Raw genomic sequence first — 22,982 nt, 5'->3', positions numbered from 1 at the left:
TACAGCTTATGCATTTCTAGAATTACCGTTTTCTTCTATTCCAGTTCAGAGTTGCCACAGATAATTTCTCTTTTGTTAAATTTCCCTGTTAGAAGGCTTTTAATTTTTTCAAATACCCCACTCTTTTGGACTTTTGGGTTTTCTAAATTTTGTCTCTATACCTTTGTTTTGGAAACATAAATATTTATCTGTTATGTCCTATTAGGCTATTAAAAGCCAAACCTCTGATTTCCTAGTATCAGTAAATACCACCAGCCCATTCCACATTTTTGCACTTGGATGCTACTGTTGCTTTAACTCTTCCTTCATTTTTGTCTATTGGGATCATTCTTACTTTTAGTGAGTTTAGTAGTGCATTTTAAAGTATGTTTGTTATTTTATTAAATGTTTACAAATATTTTGAAGCAGATAGACTTTTTAGAATTATTAGTGGATGCATTTCCAGAAGTGTAACTCCACTTATTGAGCACTATGTAGTGTAGCTTTATCTTTATTCCCTTCTACTGCCTTTTTGGTCATTCTTTTTTTTTCTCATTAAGTTTATTGGTACATTTAAGGTAAACAATACAGTTACATTCATCATTGGGATCTTGTACCTTTACATAATATATCTTGTTTCTTTTTATCCCCCATACCTCTGCCCTCCCTTCACTCCCTGTACCCTTCCCTATTTACAAAGTCTTTGTTTCCATTTTTTTCCTTTTCTTGTATTTTTTCTTTTCCCTTCTTTGCTTTCCCCTACCCTTACCACTTCCCCTACTCCTTTAGCCCTTTTCTAAAACTTGGAAACAGCCCACTTGCCCATCAACTGGAGACTGGATAAAGAAGATGTGGTTTTTCTATAAAATGGAGTACTACTCAGCCATAAAGAATGAGAAACTAGAGTCATTTATGGCTAAATGGATATATATTGCGGCCACTCTCTTAAGTGAAATAAACAGGACACACATATGTAAACACTGAATAGCTGGAATAAGATTGATATTCTTTGAATTAATTTCCTGTTTCTGAAGACTGTCTTTATAGTTTTCAATGTATTTCTCTGGGTTTGAAGGTCTTATGTAGTTGTTACATTTGGTTTGGGTTATTCTTGATGGTAGCTGTTTTTGCCAAAAGCAAGTATCCCATATCATTACTAAGTTTTTTTCCAAAACTTCTTCAGGTCAAGTTATACAAAAGCTAAAAACCCCTTGGGCAGTTTATAAGTGCATACCTGAGAGCCGAAGAAACCTGAGAAGCATTCACAAAGGAATTGGAATCAACACTGTGCTATGATACAGTATAAAAATCACACAGGACTTTGAGAAAACAGTAGCTCTTCCACTATTGATTTTCTAACTTAGGAACTCTTCTAGACATTTATAAGGCCAGACATTTACACACCAGAGCTAAAGCCTGTCAGTTTTGCCTCTTTTCCAATTGATGGTATTTGTTGTCACATGGGGAGAATAGAGCACCGTGCAAACAGCTAGCTTTTCAGAGAGAAACTTTTCTTTTCCTCAATAATTAATTCAGGATAAAGCATTAATACTTCTGGCAGGAAAGCTGATAGGGACAGTGAAACACTCAATCATAATTTTAATAGAGTAGAACACTTAGTGGTAAAATTGATGAGTATCTTTCCCCTAGGGAAATAAATTAGTTGAAAGAAGGATTAAGAAAGCTCTCAGTTTAGAGGAATATATTATATAAAGCAGCTTTCTTAATTTTTTTTTCCTCATTGAGTTTATTGGTACATTTTAGGTACACAGTCCAGTTACATTCATCATTGGGATCTTGTACCTTTACATGACAGGTCTTGGTTCTCATAGCTTTCTTAAATTTTAATGTGCCTTCAGATCATCCGGGATTCTTGGAAAATGAAAAATCTGACCCAGTTAGTCTGGGTTGGACCCTGGATGACGTTTGTCTAGTGAACCCCCGGGTGACGGGATGTTGTGGCTTACAGGCCACCGTTTGAGTATAATGGGTTGAGACTTAGAATGAGGGGCTGCAGCATGAGACTGTAGGTAAGAAAATACATAACAAAGCACGTGAGAATCAGTTCAAAAATAGTCCTAGGTTTGTGTGTGTTTTGGTGTAATTATAGTGATGTATATAAATTGCTTTAAACTCTCAGGAGATAATTTCTACTCTAAATTCAAGATACAGCATGTTTACAATTGTAATAGATGAATGAAAAATGAAGAAAATAGCAAAGATATACAGAATAGAAAACTGTCTTGAGATCACACATTTAAAATAAAATGGGAGACTTCACAGTTACAGGTAATATGTTTCAATAATAAGACATAAGACAGAATTTATTCCACAGTAGCAGTTACACACATGGAATGAGCATAGGTACATTACCTCAGCAGAGGATTCAAAGCTATAGGATTAGTGCCAGCTCCCTGGCTACAAATCCTATTTTTTCTCACTGCCTGTGTGGTTCAGGCAACTTAGTGTAACCAAATTGTGTTTCCTCTTCTTCACCATAAAATGTGCCAGTGGGGAAGGTTGTTATGAATATAAATGAGCAAGAGAGCAACTTAGGACAATATTTGTCTACTATTTGACAGAATTAAATGTTATTTTTATTATCTCAACAATAATAAGCAGTTACTTTAAAAATAATTTAGAATAAGATTATAAAAAATTTGCAAGCAACAGAAGCTCTGATTCCATGTTGCTGCTAAGTTGGGAATGAAAAAAATGGGTTATTTATTTGAAAAACAACACAGAGTAAAAAATAACGATTGAGGGAATGAAATTATCAGTGAAATCAGAGTACAATCAGCTCTCTCTTTGTATCTTTGGGTTCAACATCTGCAGATTCAAATCACTGCAGATGGAAAACATTTGGGAAAAAAATGCATCTGCACTAAACATGTACCAACTTTATCATTGAGTACTAGTACAACGTAACTATATTTATTCAAATAGCATTGGCAGTGTGCACGGTGTTGTTAAAGGAGTCTAGAGATGATAGCAGGGATATAGAAGGATGTGTGTGAGTTACATACAAGTTCTATGCCATCCTATGTGAGGGACTTGAATACAGGAAGATGTTGATACTCCTAGAGATCCTGGAATAAATTTGAGGACCCTGAAAGACAGCACTGTGTCTTTAGAGAATGATCTTCAAATCAGCTAAGTAAAGGACTGATTATAAAAAAAATACAACATAAAACTAGATATTAATTGTCTCTAGTGTTTAGCTGTTAATCTGCCTTAAACTCCAGATTCGACTCTGTTGTTATTATTTCTGCCTTTCTCTGGCATGGATTTAAACATACATTTAAAAATGTCAAGACATTGATCACTACCTCTGTGATCTTTCATTATTAATACTTGATCAGGAGATAATTATAATTCAGAGAATTAAAAGGTTTTTCTCTTCTATTGCTTATAGAGTCAGATAAATAAGATGTTCATTTTATTTATATTTATGTTCACATTTTTCACAAGGTTTAAGTGCAGACACTCCTAAATGCCTACAATTCTAAGCTTTTTGTTTTGTGTTTTTCTTTTTTGGAATAATCATTTCTTCCCATTGAGTTTATTGGTACATTCTAGGTAGACAGTACAGTTACATTCATTACTGGGATCTTGTACCTCTACATGACAGGTCTTGGTTCTCATTTTTTCCCCTTGTCCCTGCCCTCCCTTCACCCCCACTCCCCTCCCCATTTACAAACACTTTATTTCCATTTTTTCATTTTCTCCTATTTTTTTCTTTTCTCTTGTTACCATTCCCCTAGTGGAATAATATTTTTATATATTAATAAGCAAGGGGAAATTAAACAGGAATCCATTTGGTAGCATGTTTAACATTTCCAAAAGAAATGAGTTTCAGAGGCGAAGTATAGCACCAACCATCTGATTATGAATGTTTCCTAGCTAAAGTTCTCAAAATTTAAAAAATTTTTAAACATGCATTGTTAATTACTGTATAAAAGGTTTTAAAACTGAATTTATTCTATGCTAACTTTATACGCAAATAACAGTGAATGAGTAATTTGAGAGTCAATTTTTTTTCAAGTCAAAGTTATAGAAAATAATTTGTATTCCAGGGAGAGACCACTGTTCTTTTTGAAGCAGTGCTGCAGCGGCTGCAGATGCACCTGTAGACGCTAATGGAGTTCATCTGGAGATTGAAATACATTACATTTTTTTCTTCTGTATCTTAATTTTTTAAATGTTTCCCTTTTTTTCAAGGGAGGTAGGCAGATGAGTTGAGATTCCTGAAGTGACTTAAAGTATTTTCTGAAGTATAAATAAAGTATGTATAGGGGAAAAAAAGCAAATATTAAGTGTATACCTTGGTGATTATTTTTGCAGTGGTTCCATTTAAAGATCCAACAGCTGAATCAAAAAAGAGAGCAATTACAGTACCCCCGAGGTTCTTTTCGAGTCTCCTGTAGTCCTTGTAGACCTCACAAGAATCTTTCCTCCACATTTTATATTGCCAGGTACAGATGCTTCTCACCTTACTCATGTGGTCACATCCCAGTCAACCCATTGTAAGTTGAAAATATCATAGGTTGTAAGTTCATCAAATGCACCCAGTGTATTGAATGTCATAGTTCATCCACAGAGGATGCTGCAGACTATTGCTTCCACTCATTGTCACGTGACTAACCGGAAGCCTTCATTTGCTGCTGCTACCCAGTGTCACTAGAGTATTGTACCACATGTCACCAGTTTGGGAAAAGGTGAAAATTCTAAACCCAAAATATGATTTTTTTAACTAAAAGTATTTTGTTTTATATCCTCATAAAATTGGGAAATTGTAAATTGAACCATCAAATTGGTATTAGTTTTCTAGGGCTGCCATAATAAAATTTGTTAGACTGGTTGGCTTAAACAATATTTATTTTTGCATGGTTCTAGAGGCCGGAAATTCTTGATCAAGGTACCATCAGGATTCTCCTGAGAACTCTCTCCTTACAGCCAACACTTTCTCTGTCTTCTTATAAGGACATCAGTCATTTGGATAAGAACACCACCCAGATGATTAATGATTCATTAGGCTTAATTTCCTCCTTAGAGTTTGTCTTCATCACTTTCTTTGCTGTTGAGATTCACTTCCTGGAATACATAGGTTAAAAGAGAAAAAGTTGATTTTGGCTCTCAGGTTATAAAGGATTCAGCCCAGAGTCAGTTGTCTGCAAAGCAGGAAGGCATAATGAAAGGGTGTGATGGAGGAAAGCTGCTTACATCATGGTGGCCAGGAAGTACAGAGAGAGAGAGAGAGAGAGAGAGAGAGAGAGAGAGAGAGAGAGAGAGATAGAGATAGATAGATATCCTTCCAAATCGTGCCACTAGAGACTGACTCTTTACCTCTTCTGACCAGTCCCCATGATCTAACAGCATATTTAGCACATTCATGAGGCTTTGGGAAATACTCTAAATCTAAACTGTGACAGAAGTCCTGTCTCAAATATAATTACATGGGCGGATAGAGTTTCACTATCTGAACAATCCAGCCCATAAGAAAATGATATTAGGTAGTATAAATATTTTGCCTGTGATTTCTTTCCTTTAGCATTATTTCTAAAGTTTATTCATCTTGTTCCTGTATTTGGGTCTTGCTCGTTCTCATTAATGTATAGCCCTTCACTGCATGACTGTATCTATTAATCATTTCTATTGTTTCTGCAGAGTTGGGTTCAGGGAGTTGGATTCCCACTGTGAATAGTACTACTATGGAAATTTCCACACACAGCCTTCATCATGGCTATCCAGTGGTAGCACTATTCTTGAACTTAATTCTTTCCATAATTCTGGTTGAAAGCCAAATCAACTTTCCCTGTAAGGTCAGCATTGAACATAACTATTGAATTTGATTTGGTCCATGTCCAATTTGGTTTGTGAACAGAATTGTGGAAAGAATTAAGTTCCTGATCCAAGCTACTGCTGTGACTATAAGAGCAGAGTTACTCAACCTTTTGATGTATACATGTTCACTTTTAATAGATGCTACCAAACTATTTTTCAAATGTTTATACACATTTCTACCTCAGTCAGCAGGATGTACCAGAACTGTTTCTCCATGTCCCTTTTAAATCTTGGTATTATCTATCCCATTTTTTAAAATCTATCACATTTGTCTGGTTCAGTGACATTTTATTATGATTTTAACTTGTATTCCAGATGATCAACGAAGTTGAGAAACTTTTGACATGTTCACTGCCCTCTTTTGGAAGTTTACACTTTAGTCTTTTGCTCTTTTTTGTATTGGGTTGTCTGCCTTTTCCTTGCTGATTTGTAGGAGTTTATTCATAAATTCTGAATATAAGTTAATATCTGGTATATGTTCTGCTAGCTTCATGCATTATGTGGCTTTCATTCTCTACTTGGTATCTTTTGAGAAATAGAAGGCTTTAAGTTAAATGCCATCAAACATATGTTTTCCCCTCAGTGGTTACCACTTAAATGCTGTTTAAAAAATCTTTGTCTATGACAATGGAAGGACATTTTCTTCTAAGGCTCTGTTGTTTTATCTTATGCATTAGATATACAGTACTATGGAGCTGACTTTTTATCCTTAGCAGTCAAATTTCACCTCACCCCGAAGTGGATATATAATTTATTCAGTGCCACTTAGTGAAGAAATTGACTCACTCTAATTTACTGTTATAAATCGTGTGATTTTGTTTTTGGATTCTGTATTTGGTTCCCTCTCATCTACTTTGTACCAATTACTATCTTATTTATATGTGGTAATTTAGGCCCCCTTTTTCTTTAATACCACCTTACCTCGTTTGCATGTTTATACATGTTTAGTTTATACATGTTAGTTTGTTAATTTTTATTTAAAAAGAAAATTTGAAAACAAATTATTGAGCTTCTGATTGTGATCACACTGAATACCTGGACCAGTCTGAGGAAAATTGGCATCTTTATAATATTGAGACTTCTAATCTATGAGCTGACATATCTCTCTTCATCTATTTATCTGCTTTATTTTCTCTAAATAATACCTTGTCAGTTTCTGGTGTACAGGTCATGAGATCTCTTGTTAGATTTATTCTAGGGATTTGAAATTTTTATTCTAAGTGTTATAATTTCAGTTTTTATTTGTTGATAGTTGCACAATCGATTTTTTATGCGCCAACCTTAAATCCAGTAATTTTGCTGAATCTAACAATTTTCTGTGGATTATTTTCTATCATTATTTTAATTTTAAATGTTTCATTATTTATTAAAATAATAAAAATATTTTCATGTAAAATAAAGTGGGAATTTTAATTTTTGATTATTAAATGAGTGATAATGGGATTTATATTCATAATAAAAATAAAAGCTGAAGTCTAGATTTAGATTGTGGATTAGAGCACTGGCATTTGAGTGGATGCTAGAAAAATTATAATTAATACCATTTTTGCCTCTATATGGGTAATTCTCTTGAGTAAATTGGTCTGTAATTCTGGTGTTTAGTTAGCTCATTTGGGAAATAGTGATATGAACTAGGTAAGTTTCAGTCCTTTTTAGTGGGGTTGGTTGGCTGTTGAGTTGTTGTGCTTTATGACATGTTTCCTTCCCTTCTGCTTTTCCCTTTGTGGTCTGGATAGTTTGAGGGTAATTCTCTTGGGACCTCATTTTAGGGGAGGGTAATAGATGAGACCAAGACCACTCTGTAGTCCCACGTCTCCTGCTCGGAGTGCTTAGGAATTTGTTTCTCCTCTGGATGCCCCACACTGCCTGTGAGACAGGATTCTGCCTTAGGTTCTTCCCTTCCCTCTGCTTGTGCCCCCTAACTGCTTCTGTGTTGTGTTAAGTACTGAATGCTGTTTATCTCCAAGAATTTTGAATTTTCCCCAGTCAGTGGCCTGAAGACTAGTTTATTATTCCTAAGTCTCTCACTTTCTCCATGCTGCTTTCATGGGGTGTGAGGGGCTTAAGGTAGAGAGGATGGAAATGAGAACTTTCTTTTCACCCTTTCTCTTCTATCAGTCCTCCTTTCCCAATATAGCCTGTGTCAGCTTTTTGTCACTGTGACAAAATACCCGAGATAATCAAGTTGAAAAAGGAAAGGTTGAGTTTTTCCTTACAGTTTCAGAGGTTTCAATCTACGTTTGCTTGGCCCTTTTGCTTTTGCTTTGGCAGCATAGTTCCCCATGCCAGGAGCACATGGCAGAGGAAGCCAGTTAACCTTATGGTGGCTGACAAAGGGTAGGAGTGGGTAGATTCCTAGCATCTCTTTCAAAGACACACTGTACTTTGACCTGACTTCCTTCCGCTAGGCCCCCAAGTCTTAAGGGCTCCATACCTCCTGTAGCAGCATGGGCTGGACACCAAGCCTTTAGCACATGGACCTTTGGGGGATGGTCCAGGTCTAAACTACTGCATAACTCTAGAGCTCCAGATTGTTTTTCATATTCTTTGCCTCACATTCCATGCTTTATCTGCTTTCAGCACTGCCAAAACACTCATCTAGTTCTCTAAATTTGACTTCCTATATCTTACTGGAAACTTACCCTGAATTTAAAAAAAATTTTTTCCCTAAGGAAAGCCTGATATTTCTGTGGATCTGGAATTCTTGCCGGATTTAAAAACCTGGACTGCTTCTTCCTTAGTTCGTTTATCTTGTACCAATTTTAATCCTCCTTCAGCCAAATGATTTCTCTGGAAGAAAGGCAAGGTCAAAAGCAGAAATGCAGGGTCATTACTTTCACACGAGCGAAGCTAGAGTTTGTGCAGCTCACAGCAGGTATGGAAACTGCTCAGTACAGTTGATGTGTAAGCAGTCGTGACTAGAGGTGCTGCTGCATTCAGAAATACGTAGGAGACCTTAGCTTTGCATCAATTAGCAAAGAACCATACATATTATAATTTTCATTTTGTCCAATAATGTCACCCTAAAATGTGCCACCATGACAGACTGCCCCCTTGTGCCACCCCCCCACCCACATCCCTGTTTGGATATATATCAGAGTAATAGCATCCCTGCTATATGATTTCCTTTCTCCTTTCTCATATTATTTTCTGTCTCTTTTCTATTAATTTGTTCACATGTTTTAAAAATTGACATGGCAGCAATAAGGAATAGTTTCATAGTTCTATCATAGCACGTACAAGATATTTACACTGCATTATTTAGCTCTGCCTATTTACATTACTAGATATATAACAACTGGGTATTAATTTATTAGGGACTTCCTTTGTACTCATCATATAATTAAACATGGAAGAGATTGGTGAGAGGCACACAATGCAAGTTTCCTTGTGTGATTTAAAATATAGTTGGGGAGACAGGACAACACAGACAACCCAAGAAAATAATGTAAATTATGGGATATGTTGACTATAATTGCTGTACAAGCTCAGAAAATAATAAGATCAACAGAATCCCAAATACTTGGAGGTCATTTTGTAAAGAGGTTCACATTTAAGCTTTGACAGGGTGGTAAATTTATGAGATGCTAAAATGTAAGAATTAAACCACAGCCAGAAGAAATAGACAGAGAATGGAACTGAGGTGAACAATGTGGCAGCCACCAGGGACTGTGCCGGACTGAGTAGGAGGGATACTATTGACTAACAATGGAAATATCATGGGACACTCAGAATATATATATATTTTTTTCATGTTGGATATATATATTATTTAAACCTTTACCGTATTTTATGATCACTGCCACTGATCAAATATTTATGTCCATGTCTGTAAAATAAACACAGTTACACTGTACCCTTTCCTACCTTACTCACCAGAATCTTATTCACCAGATTTAACTGTTTCTCCAAGTCAAAACGACCATGAAAGGAAAATGTTTCGAGCAGATTCAGGGATGGAGGCAATCACAACAGCACAACTAAAGACACTTATGAAAAAATGTCTGCTTCACAAAGTGATAAGAATGATGGGATGTGTGCTGAAATGAGGGAAAACATTTTGAGGGAGGTTAATAGCAATGTATCTTTTACTCTAATAAATTCATTAAAAATTTAAATGTTCACCATAGTTTTTATTAAACCATACATATCCAGTAGGCATAATTTTTAGTTGCTTCTCCTGTAGATCTATTAAAATACAGATTGTGAAAAATTATTATTATAGATTGTAAAATTGTTAAATTTTGATCCCTTAAAGCAATAGGTATCAGATCCTAGCATGATTTATGAGCTAGATTATCTTGTAGAAATTTCCTAATACAGAGAAGAGAGGTTTGGTAACTCCATCTTCCTAATCCCTAAAGGTTGGAAGACTTGAGGATTACAGAGAGATATATTTAGAATTAGCTGAATGTGCTGGAAATACCCATACGGAGGGAGGCTGTAGGCTTTCCCCCCTGGTACAAGAAAGAGGTGCTTCAAGGAGACTCAGTGAAGATATTGATACATATCTCTTTATGTTTTGGGGAGATAGTGGAGGCTATGGACTGGTTTCTGATGACCATAAGTGAGAAATGATGAGTTCATCAGCAGCTTAAGATACATCAATGCAGAGGTGCTAAATTGCAGTGATCTTACTCTTTTGGGGAGTGTTAGGGAGTTTCCTGTGAAAGAGATGTGTGCCGCACATATGGGAGGGTTGGCGTAGGTCGTTTAGTTCCTTTCCTTCGGAAGTTCACCTTCCCAGCAGGTGAATGGTTCTCGGTAGATAGGCCTGATGGTGTCCCTTGGAGCTATGAGTGGAGTGATAAACTGAGACCGTTTGACCCACATCAGCAATAGTGCAGATGGAAGGTCTCCAGTGAGTAGAGATAAAGTCATTGAAAAATCTGGAAAAGGATCCACAAAGACATAATGAATCTTGAATGCATCCCATCCCCAGAGAGAGAGCCTCTTGGCTTAGTGACCAGAGCATTTACCTTTCCCTTCACAACTTGTTCCCTCTTTCCTCACTTTCCCTTCTTTACTCCATCTTCATATTGCAGAGACACTGGGACATGAGATTAACTATTTGGGAAAAGTAGGACGTGGGGAAAATGAGACCGGCAGATCCCTTTTCATTATGCTTACAGAGGATTCTAGCTCTATAGGGGAGACTGCCTGGGGGAGGGAATAAGAAATCTCCATGATTTCTAATTTCGATTTATTTTTCTTACATAGCTTCATACTTTCCAATTTGAGAATGTATTTGGTGAACTAATGTTGATACTGTGTAAGTTATTTTTTTAAGCTCCAGGGGATCAGAGTCTGGTAGATATCAGATTCTTGTTAGCTGCAATGATTTTTTATTGGTTTCCTATGGCTGCTGTAACAAATTACCTTAAAAAGAGTGGTGTAGAAGAAGAGAAATTCACTTCGTACTATTTCTAGGGTCTAGAACTCCAAAATCAAGATGGTATCAGGATCATGCTGTCAGGGAGAATACATAAAGCCTTTCTTTTAGCCTGTTGGCATTAGCTTAGCTTGGCAATTATTATGGTGAGGATGTTTCTTTGTAGTTGTTGCCTCTGTGGTCATGTAGCATTCTTTCTCTGGGTGTCTTTGTAATCTCCACCCGGCACTCTTCTCTGTGTGTTTACCTCTGTTCTCATCTCCTCTTTTAAGGACATCCATCACACTGGATTAAGGGCCCACTACAGGGAATCCTTATATTTGTTTACATCTTAATAACATCAATAATGATTTTATCTCCATTGAAGGTCATATTTAGAAGTACCAGGGTCGGAAGGCTTCAACATATCATATAATTTAACAGGCAACAGATGTTACGCAGACTTTGGTCTACCTGATGCTTAGAATGGAGTTAGGGATTACTGTGTGTGTAACTGTAGTTAGGGTCTTTTCCTGGTTACATTTCTGTCTGTCTGTCTCTCAATCTGTTTCTATCTACCTATCTATTTATGGCACAGGGATTGAACTCAGGGCTTTTGCACTGAGCTACATCCCTAAACCCTTATAAAACTTTTTTTTTTTTTAAATTTGAGACAGACTCTCGCTAAAACACTAAATTTCTTAGGGTTGGTTTAAACTTGGAAACTTGTGATTCTCTTGCCTCAGCCTCTCAGAGTGCTGGGATTACAGGCATGTGTCACCATACCCAACTAATGTTACTTTCATCTCTAATCATGTGTATTGCACTTTTTCAAAATATACAATATGCAGTTCTGAGTCTACAGTGTTTCTTAACCTGTCAGGGTTCCAGTTCCTGGAGATACCGTTATATTTTGTCCACTTTCATTCCAGTATTGTCGACAGCATTTCTCTGTTTTGATACTCTCTGGGTATTTTGTGAGAGGACCTATGCATACTGAGTGAGCTTCACCACATGTTAATCTGCTCTCCATTTTGTTAATACTTCCGGTTCTTTGTGTGCATTTTTCTAACTCTCTGACAGAACATCACTTACCTGCCTGTATTAGTGAGCATCCTGTCACATTGCAAACTGTTATAAGAAAATTAAAAAGAGGAAAAGTTTATATTTGGCGCATGGTTCTAGTGGTCCATGATCAAATCTGACAGGGACAGGACATCATGGCGGGAGCAGATGGAAGGGCAAACCCCTCACCTTACAGGCCAGAGAAGACCATAGGGTGGTGCTACAGCTTCTTTAAAGGCCCTGTTCCCTGTCCCCTGTGACCTAATGACCTCTGACTAAACCCCACATCTTAAAGGTCCCATCGCTTCCACATATCCCTAGCCTGGGACCAACCCTTTACACTTGGGCCTCTGAGGGACAATCAACATCCAGACTTAGTCTTTCGAAGTCATTCTGTTTTGTGAAATTTGCTCACACCCACAGGACTAATTGTCAGCCATGTGTACTCTTTCAGCTATTCTGACTATTTTTAAAGATTATTTTCTAAATGGGCTCTTTTTCCTCTTTAATTTCCTGAAGAATACTCTTTCCATAATTTCTGCTGCTTCAACACATTATATGTTGTTTAGTGATAGTATTTCCACCAATTACTTAAAATAATTGTCCCCAGGTGCGTTTCCTTCACTAAACTTTTTCTTGAAGGTTTGTGGTTTACTGTAGTTTCTCTTAAGTGCATCACAGGGCCTGGATTACAGAAGGAGCCCATTAGGTGTTTTCTGAGTGGTATTGAATGTGCCTGAGAGTAGACCAGGGCCAGTTGCATTAAGTGAATCTTGAAGTATATCGAAGTGTTGTGGAGGCTTCTTCAAAGAGAAATCCTCATTAAAACTGAGGAGAGACAGGATAATAGAGCAGTTGACAATTTACAATGACCTTCCTGGAATACTTTCAGTCCTTTCCCTCCTCCTGCCAAAGACTTTAAATGACGCTTTATTTCCTTTGTTGTCAGAGCCTTGTTAATAAATGAGCAAATTAGTTAATGTCCAATATGATATGATTTCATCATTTTTCCATGTTGCTCATTAGAACATTGATTCTCAGTGGGGCAGTGAGATTTATTAAAAACAGAATAATGCTAATAACAGTAATAATAATGATGGTGGTACTAATATTGGCTGACATTTAATGCTTAGCTTGGTATTATGCTGTGTCCTTTGCCTACTTTTATCTCACTTAGCTTTCCTATAGGCTATCTGAAGTAGGAAGAATTATCATTCCCATATCATAGATGAAAAATAAAGACTTACAAGGGTTTAATTTAGTTTCCCAAGGCCATACATCTGGTAAGATGTTGTAGTGATTTACATTCATATGGCTATTCTTATAACGACTGCTACAGTCAATTAATCAATGCCACTTTTAACTGTTAACATTCCTTCAGACAAATAACTTTGTTAAGGCGTGAATTTAAAATCCTTACCTATCTGCATGATGGCCCTTTCTGGAAAGCTATTGCTCAGACTGAATTTCTTATCCTCCAATCTGAACATTCAGATAATGATGCAATAAAATCTTTTATGGGATACTCCTAAAGATTGTTATATGCTAAGGGAGGGAATGAGATACATTTTCATAACTTCTGACTTCTACAAAGTACTTTCCTCCTCACTGCAGTACAGAAAAGCTTTGAAATTGCATCTCATAAGGAGAGTAATCAGCAATTATTTACAGAGTCAGCCCATACTATCTCATTTTACCCCTTTGGTAGAAAGACCCAAAACTTCATGAATATTTTAAATCCCATACTCATTAGGAAAGGGAGGAAAGTAAGATTAGATAATTGCAAATTTAATTTCAGTTCATTGTATTCCGAGTCAATATTCTGTTTCAGCATGCTTGCCATCTTATCTTTTGAAATGATGGAAGCTGATGCTTTCCTTCTTGAAGTATAAGACTTATTCCCATGTAAGAGAAGAAAAAGAAGCTGAGAAGTCAGGCTGAGTCATGCCCCAGTCACCCATGTTCTCAGCTGCAGGGGAGAGAGGACCTTTGGGGATGTTACTTGGCATTTAAAGTAAGTGGTTCCCAAGGCAGCTGCTGAATGGAGCTGAATATTTTGCTAAACGATTTTCTTCTCTGACCTTTATTATTAATGAATCTATTTAAAGAAGCACTTAAAGACTAAAAGGAAAAGTTGTTTTGTTCATCTCTTTTCTCTTTGCCCACAGAACCCAAAGAAATGGTATTACCTGGCAAGAGATCTGCTGTCTTTTATGAAAAGTCTGATCAAGGTAGTAATGCTTATTTTGAATTGATTTTTTTTGTCTGTTTACTACATGAAACTATTGACTTTCCTTGAGTAGTGGTTTTCAGTATTGAGTGACTCATCAGAAATGTAAATCAGGGCTGAGGATTTAGCTCAGTGGCTCTGCCACCTGCCTCACAAAGGCAAGGTCCTGAGTTCCATCCCTGGTACAGAAAAAAAAAAAAAAAAAAAAAAAAAGTAAATCATCTGAAAAGTGGAAGGATTTATGGTGATAACCATATTTATAAAGTGAACAGTAATAAGATTTTAAATATATAGTAGCTTAGAGAAACATTGTAGATAAGAATTACTTTTATGATGGCACTTTCTCATTAATGTTATTACAGTAATAGTACCTTGATAAGAAGATTGCATTCTCTTTATTTGGAAATAATTTCTATTGTTGTAACATATTTACAAGTGTTAAGAAATAAGAGAATGAGACTCTCATCAGTCTCCAGTGATGAAGGATGAATTGTTCCTTTATTTAAGCATTAGTCAGCTGGCATTGTTTGATGTTGCAAAAAAATTGTTATACATTTCTAGAAAACTACATCAAATTTTACAAAGACACTCATATAAAATACATATTTTCTCTGGAAAGATTGAATTATACAGTTGTTGAATAGCATGCTTGATTATGCTTAACAGATTGCATATTTAGTTGCTAAATTTTCAAATTGCTATGTGATTTATTTACATATGTTGTCCCAAGAATATAAAAACTCATGCAAATATTCTAATGACATATGCATGTAAACAAAGTGTGAGTATAGAAGCACATTATATGTATTTTATGAATAAAATTACTATTTTAAAAGAGATCTTTACAGAAATGATTCAGTCAGAATTTTGAAGGGAGTTGGTTGCCTCTAGTGAGTACTCTCTGCGTGTATATCTATAATTTTACTATGTGTATATAAACATACATAATAACTGAAATGTGTTATGTCCTTACGTACTTACTGGAACTAACTTTTATTTTTGACTACTTGTTGAAGTCTTCCAAAACATACAAATACTGAAGGAAGGGTAGAACTTTAAATTTAATGGGTATTGGTACAAATTTGGTTTTTGAACTTTTATTTGCAGTTATCAAAAATAATTGTTACATTGTAAAGTGAAGCCTTTGTACTTAATTTTGACATTCAGTTAATTCTTCAAAAGATACGTAAAACCTTTGAGCAAATGACGTCTCTCACCTAAAGACGATTTTTGAATTAGGACGCTATTTTCTAAGCTTCATCTACTCCAAAAATGTTAATTCAATTTAGCATAGTTTGAAATAGACAATAAAGTGAGTTGAGCATTTCTGTGCTTCCCGAGGAAGGACATGATGACAAAACCTAACACCTAGGCACTATGAGGAAGCCGTTGAGGTGGAACTGCAGGACAGGTATAGGACGACGGTGGTAGGAAGCGAGTCTGACAGGGGAGTCAGTGGAAGATGGAGCCGTTCAGAAGGTGTGCGAGAGTGTCTCGCACTGTATGGAAAAGAGCCAGTAAGGGTGTCATGGAGCCCTGTGCTATAGAATGAATGGAAAGGATGAGGGGAGGGCAGACACGGCAGGATGTGTTCATGTCTAATGTTTCCTTTCTCAGAGGTATTTGTATACTAATACATTCAATTCATTAGGAAGATATTTTATATAGTTATATTTATAGATAGACTTATTCTGAATTGAAGGTAGTAGAGGAAGCTTAGGAGTAGGGAGGGGAATTCTCATTCATACTGTGAACCCAGAATGACAAAATTTGCTTGTTTTCATCATGAGAATAAACGAGGCATTTTACGTAGAGCCAAAGATGCTTTGGTGCAATAAAACTCCCAAGGAAATTGTGATCCAGGACCCGTCTGACTTTATAGCAGATTGTGGAGGAGTGGACTGAGGTGGGAGAACTGCTAGAGAAAGCTGGGCTGATATCAATTCTCTGGACTTTTGTGTTTTAGATTCACTTAAACGGGTGTTTTCATCTCAATGAATTCCTACAAATACGACAGAGAGTGCTAATGTATGAATGTTTTGTCTCCATTATTTCAGATGAGACATATACATTTAGTTTTCAGTGCTTAAATAGTGGAGGTTTAAGACATACTCATAAAGGTGCAATTTTTTAGATGAATACAACCGTGCTTCTTACCCTAGTTGTAAGTGAATAATGATGGCCGCTTTCATTTTGTGTAGGATTAATTCTGGCAAAGGATCCCAGAGTACGAATGAGTTGAATTAACAGCTAATTTTCTGTGTGAAGATACTTGAAAAATCTGTACTTGACACTTTTAAAGGTGATATTTAGATAAATTGTCATGTAGTATCTTATTACTAGAAGTTGCTAGTATAGTCACAATATTCTTAATTTTACAATCCAAAGATACAGGTAATTTAAATTAGGTCACAATGCAAGGTGTCCTTCAATATATCTAGTAAGATTTATGTATTTAAAATGTTATATATAATATATTTCACATATGTGAGATAGATGTAACAGTATTCCATTCCATTTTTGTTTGAAAATGGAGTTTCAAGTAAGAAAATTTCATATCTAGGATTTGTCTTTATTGTGTATGAACATTAGGTTTTATTCTCAAATGTAGTTAGCTTTTCTATAAAAAGGTCAAAATGTGAGAGTAAATATTTAGTTAAATATTTTAATGTACTTTAGGTTGAAGTGAAGGCTGATAGTAGGCTGAGTGGAAGCATATTTTTCTTTCTTCTATTCCACAGCCTATAACCATAATCTATAAACTTTTAACCTGACCAATTCTCTTTAAGAATTAACCTTCTGGACCATAATAATGTTACAACCCTCTTTCCTTCTCTCTCCTCTCCTGCTTTTGGTCTGTGAAGTCTGTCCGCTGTAATAGCTATCAGGCTGCTATTATCAATCTATACATAGTTGTGTGCCTTCCTATGTGTGCACGTGTGTATATATGCGGGTACATAATTTATCATTGTATATGAAGGGGCCCATGTCTTTCTGCTAATCACTTTCACTCTCCTTTGTGAGTAAGCAGACACTTTTGAATGAATGTACTTCTTGAATATCCAGGATTTTTCCATTGAAGGGAAATTTAAAAGCCTAAAAGAGAGTGCCTTGTGCTAGAAGAGATATAATTTAACTACTTAATATTAATTAGCAGTACCTTCAGAACCTACTCTATTTTTATCACTTATTTTCATGGTGAATAAAATCTAAATTCGAACCCACTAATTTATAAAGCCACTGTAGAAACATGCTCATTTCACCAAGGAGAGGTGGCCTAATTCTATCACCACTTGGCTTTGTGCCACTTTGCAAAAATCACTGGAGAAAATCTGACCTGAGGTACTCAACAAAGTCAGTTTGGCTTCTGAGCAAATCAGTAGCCTTTGAGAACAGGCCCTATTCTGGAGCTTTCATCAGCATCGACAGGGAAAATAAGTCTTCTGGAATCGACAGCTCATTCATTTATTTGTCCACCAATTAGATGTTTACCTACTATATTCACAAATGCCAGCGTGAAGATGTATCCCAGAACTAGAGTGTCTTCCTTTGTGCTATCACATGCACACACACACACACACACACACACACACACACATGCACATGCACATGAACACATGCTACAAAATCTGCTAGCATACTATTAGAAGTTATCTCTGTGCTTCTAACTTCTTTTGCACAAGTTTCAATTTATTTCATGTATATCATTCATTTGTATGGTTAGAAACCATTAAAGCGGTCCCTGGCAGCTATGTTTAAGACTTTGATTATTGTTGAATCTGTGTGTAGGAATTTTGTGGTCACTTAGAATGTACATGCTTGTTTGTGGAAACATGGTCTAAAAATAAACCTTAGCCAGCTCTGCAAAGTGGTCTCTGTAGGTGGATCCTGAAGTGCCTAACTGCTAGGTGTGGAAGTTGGAGTAGGGTTATTATTTGGGAGTTTGGGGTAAAATTAGGTCTGTTGCGGGTTTTGATGGAACCATTAGTATTTGGGGATCTCCAGGAATTAGCAATTCTCAGTAAAGAACTAATGGCTTTGAGGGAATTGGGATTTCAAAGGTTTTAGCAGACGTGTTAGTTTTTGTTTCTTCAGTGTTGTGGTACTAGCATCAGGGGGCATCGAGTAGCTGAAGATAATGTAGTCTAGGCTGAATATAATAATTTGTAATGTGAGGTGTCCACTGGACCTTGAGAATCTGCCATAGAGGTCTGTCTGTTTAATTAATATTGCATAGTATATGTATGTATATATGTGTCTCTCTCTCTCAAATACATTTAGCTTTTTAAAAATTATGCCACTAGATGTCAGCAGCAACCTCCTAGGGTTTCTGTGACCTTAATTTGTAACAAAAAGTTATGTTATTAGAACATCCTATCAGAGAATGATAAATATTCAATTTACAACTTTAAGACCTATTTTTTAAGTATTAAAATTAGTATATCAGATTATTATTTAAAACTAGTGCATTATTTTTATTTCCTGTTCCAGGGAGGCTTTATGAAGAGTTTTCGATGAGAGCTAAGGGATTTGGCAGAAATCATGCCTGCTTCTAGATCTCTAAACTTCTGCTTCAACACTTTATGATTCATTGATGCCATCATCGTATAAGGATTTGGACTTTGGCTTCATTTTATTTTGTTTTAATAGATGTGTTTTTGATGATAATCATCATCAGAAGAGAGTGTGGCAGTAATTTTTCAGTATTCACACCTATGCCGTATTTATTAGTAATCACTAAACCATCTTAGGTCTGTGTGCTGTTGTTAGAAGATACTCAGATCATTCTGATGGTGCCATAGCACCTTTTGATGTTTGCTCATCAACTGAAACATAAACTAATGTGGGCGTGTGAAAAGAGGGTTTTTACCACTCATTATAATATGTGTAACTGGTTCTTTAAAAAGTAGGTAAAAGCCTTGCAATTTTTTTCTCACAAACATGAATAAGAACACTGTAGCACTGAAAATATTCAGAGGTACAAATAGTTTAAAAAAAGCAATTAAATTATTATCTCGCTAGCACGAAGATTTGGTCTAATCTGTTTGATTGAAGACATCAGTTAGAATTCAGTTGTGGGACATTACCTGTGAGTTGACCAAGTGCCAAGCACATTTGTTAATAATAAGGAGAAAATGAATTTGTTCTAGTTTTCCCTCTTGTGCTTTTTTTTTTTTTTTTTTTTTTTTTTTTTTTGGTACTGCAGATTGAACTCAGGACCTTGTGCTTGTGAGGCAGGCACTGGCACCACTGAGCCAAAGCCCTGGCCCATCTTTTTTCTTTAAAAATTGCATTAAAAATATCTTAGTAGCCAGGCATGATGGCACATGCCTGTCATCCCAGTTCTTTGGTAGGGCAAGGCAGGAGGATCATAAGTAAAAGCCCAGCCTGGGCAATTCACAGAGTGCCTGTCTCAAAACAAAATAAATTATAAAGGGCTGGGGATGTACCTTCAATCAACTTCCTGTACTTCTTCTGAAACAAATTCTACCAACAAATACATTAGTACAAGTCCTGTAACCTTATCAATTTAAAGATTTTAAAAAGTGATCATTCTAGTAGGTAGCAACTAGGGTTAACTGTATTGTTATAGAGCTGAAGGGATAATTGCTTTCATACAGAAGTTGTTATATCTGAGAATTATTGGTTTTCCTTCAGAAGATAATGCTATATTTCTTATAGTTTACATACATGCTTAGAACTTGTAGTAAAAATGAGTTACCAAATGTCTTTCCCTAAAGCTGTGGTTATTCTCTAATCATGCTTCTGGATGATGAGGAGTACACTGGAATCATGCTGCAGTTACTTGACCCTTGTAATTACTTCACATGCAGTCTATGCAAGGAGCAAGTACTGCTCCTAAATGGAAGGAACATCCCTAGCTAGATGTTCAGTTAAGGAACTTTTGACCTTGAACTTACCAAAAGCATGCAGCTTTCTGGATCTATAATAGCCTGGCCTATGATTCTCTTAGTTAACGTGCTGGACTAGGTCAGGGCTTGGGTCAGACTGGGGAATCTTCACTGTTGCTTTCTTCGTCATGTCTATAGAGTTAAATGATAGCTATTCATGAGGTATTGTGGCCAGAAATGGTGGAAATTTTAAACAAACTGTTTTTACGTTAGGAGGCTAACTTCCATTTTCATGTGCATCCGTGCATTCTACTTTTATTACTTTTTGCTGAGACATATTATTTGTAAGTCCTTGTGTGGTACAGTGTGGTAATTCAGTACATGTGTACAGGTGTAGTAGTCAAATTAGAGCAACAGGGGTTTCCATCTCTTCAACCATTCATCATTTTTATGCATCAAGGATTTTGTATTGTCCTTTTCTGGTCATTCTGAAATAGATCATAGATTGTTTTAACCAGTAGTAACTCTGCTGTGCTAAAGAGGAACCTGAAATGATTCTTCTTACTCCATGCTTTAGTGCCCATTATGGAACTTCTTCCATCTCTGCCCCATCTTTAGTGACTACTGTTACAATCTGTTCTTTTGCAAGGTTGACTTGAGTTTCCAGAATTTGTGAGAACATGTGGTATTTATCTTTCTGGTTCTGGCTTACTTCACTTCACATAACAACCTACAGTTTCATCTGTGTTGTTGCAAATGAAGGGGTTTCATTCTTTTTAATGGCTGATAGTATTTCTGTGCATAAATATACCACATCTTCTTTACCCACCCATTCATCCTCTGAAGGTCATCTGGGTTGATTCCATGTTTTGACTCCTATGAATAGAGCTCTAATAAACATGAGAATGCAGGTACCTTTCCAATCTCATTTCCCAACCATTTTCTTACCCCATGTTGCATTGGAGCCCACACAACCTGGTTAATCCCACTTCTGTATGATTGTTTCTTTCTTACTGACTTTGTTTCTACCTAGAAGTTGACTTTTCTCTCCCCAACCTGAAATTCTTGTTCTTCATTGCAGAGATAGAAGAATGTAGAAAGGTCAGTTCTTGGTAGTCAGATGTTCCAAAGTCAAACCACATACGAGCAGTTTATTAGCATATTGCTACCCGATTAAAGGCAAGCTACTTAATTCACTGTGTTTCACAGTGATTTTTTTTCTGTAAAAGGAGAGAAAAATAGTTAAATAATTGAATTTGTTAAATGAAACTATTAATATTAATTTAGACTACTCACTGATACATATAAAATAGTCATTATCAATTCCTTGGGTCACTGTCAAAATTCATTCCCATAAAGTTTAGTCTCAAATGTTTTGTCTTTCCTAAAATCACTAATCTCATTAGTGTATGTATTGGAAACCCTATCTCACCTCATCAACTCTTTTGTGTGTGTGTGTGTGTGTGTGTGTGTGTGTGTGTGTGTGGTACCCGAGATCAAACTTGGGACCTTGCACTTGCAGTGGCACCACTGAGCTAAGCCCCCAGCCTTCAACAATACTTTTATATTTAGTGATCTATGAATTTTAAACCCTTGGGTATATTAACTTCTGCATTAATAATTTGGGACAGTAACATTAATCAGGGTAATATCTAGTTATAATGAAGGCAAACTAGAAAATAAAAATGATAATCAGACTTACGTAGTATATTTCCTACTTATACTGTCCCTTTTCTGTGTAAGAAATTAGGAGCTTTACTTACATTACTTTATGCTTACATTATTATGACATATAAGGGTTGATCAGAATATGTGTGATTAATTTTTAAAAAATCATTACAATAAATAATACATTACCATTAACCCCTTAAAATACCTCTCTCACTTTGAACACGCTTATCTTGTCATTTTCTAAAGTAGTTCTGGAAGTTCCCTCTCTTGTGTTTGCAGGATGCATCTGATAAAAAATATGTTGAATGTGGCTGCCCATGCCGTTCAATGAAAGGAAAAGCAGATTCTTGTTTTTTTTCTTTTTTTTTTAAACCAGGGATTAAACTCAGGACCTTGTGCTTGCTAGGTAGGTGGCAGAACCACTGAGCTAAATCGCCAGCCCTAGATTCTTAAAGGCACTACAGTATGTCATTGTGTACCTTATTTGTTGGATCTGTCATACTGTAACTTGTGTGTCTTCCCTAGAGTTAAAATGACCATGAATGGTAAATGCTTTGAAGCAATCCATCACATTAAGGCCGCCAAAAGGGCACAACTGAAAATTTCAGAGAGGACTTCCGGAACTGCTCCAGAAAGTGCCAAGAATATTAAGATATGTGTGTTGGAAGTGAGGAAGAGTATTTGGGGGTAAATTAATGACAGTATGTCTACTATAATAAATATTTTTAATGTAAACATTCACAGCTTGAGATGTTTGAAAACTATTATCGAATTGGACTGAAACTGAAGGAAGGAAGAAACGATTTATGTGAAACTGAACTTGGACAGGGAAGAGAATTGAAAAAAGAACCTCCCTTCCCCAACCCCCCCACTCACAGAAAGGGTGAAGCTCAGGGTCATGCTTTTCTTTAATGTTTTGTTTTATTTTGTTTTAAAGTAAGGCATATAATAACTTTTTTTTTTTTTTTTT

General features: G+C 36.1%; 1 protein-coding gene across 2 annotated transcripts in view; it reads left to right on the top strand.

Annotated features, from left to right (window-relative positions):
- Inpp4b (inositol polyphosphate-4-phosphatase type II B) overlaps nucleotides 1–22,982 on the top strand; it is a 943,087-nt gene that overhangs the window by 345,043 nt on the left and 575,062 nt on the right. For both annotated transcript variants that reach the window (XM_010639876.2, XM_019209903.2), the window contains exon 4: nucleotides 14,428–14,490. The gene's annotated coding sequence lies outside the window, so the exon portion shown is untranslated. The remainder of the gene's footprint in view (nucleotides 1–14,427; nucleotides 14,491–22,982) is intronic.

The sequence above is a fragment of the Fukomys damarensis genome, unplaced genomic scaffold (genome assembly GCF_012274545.1).
Source record: "Fukomys damarensis isolate Sample0158 unplaced genomic scaffold, DMR_v1.0_HiC HiC_scaffold_38, whole genome shotgun sequence".
Lineage (NCBI taxonomy): Eukaryota > Metazoa > Chordata > Mammalia > Rodentia > Bathyergidae > Fukomys > Fukomys damarensis.
Note: the sequence above shows the minus strand (reverse complement) of the source record. Positions and strands in the feature narration are given on the sequence as shown.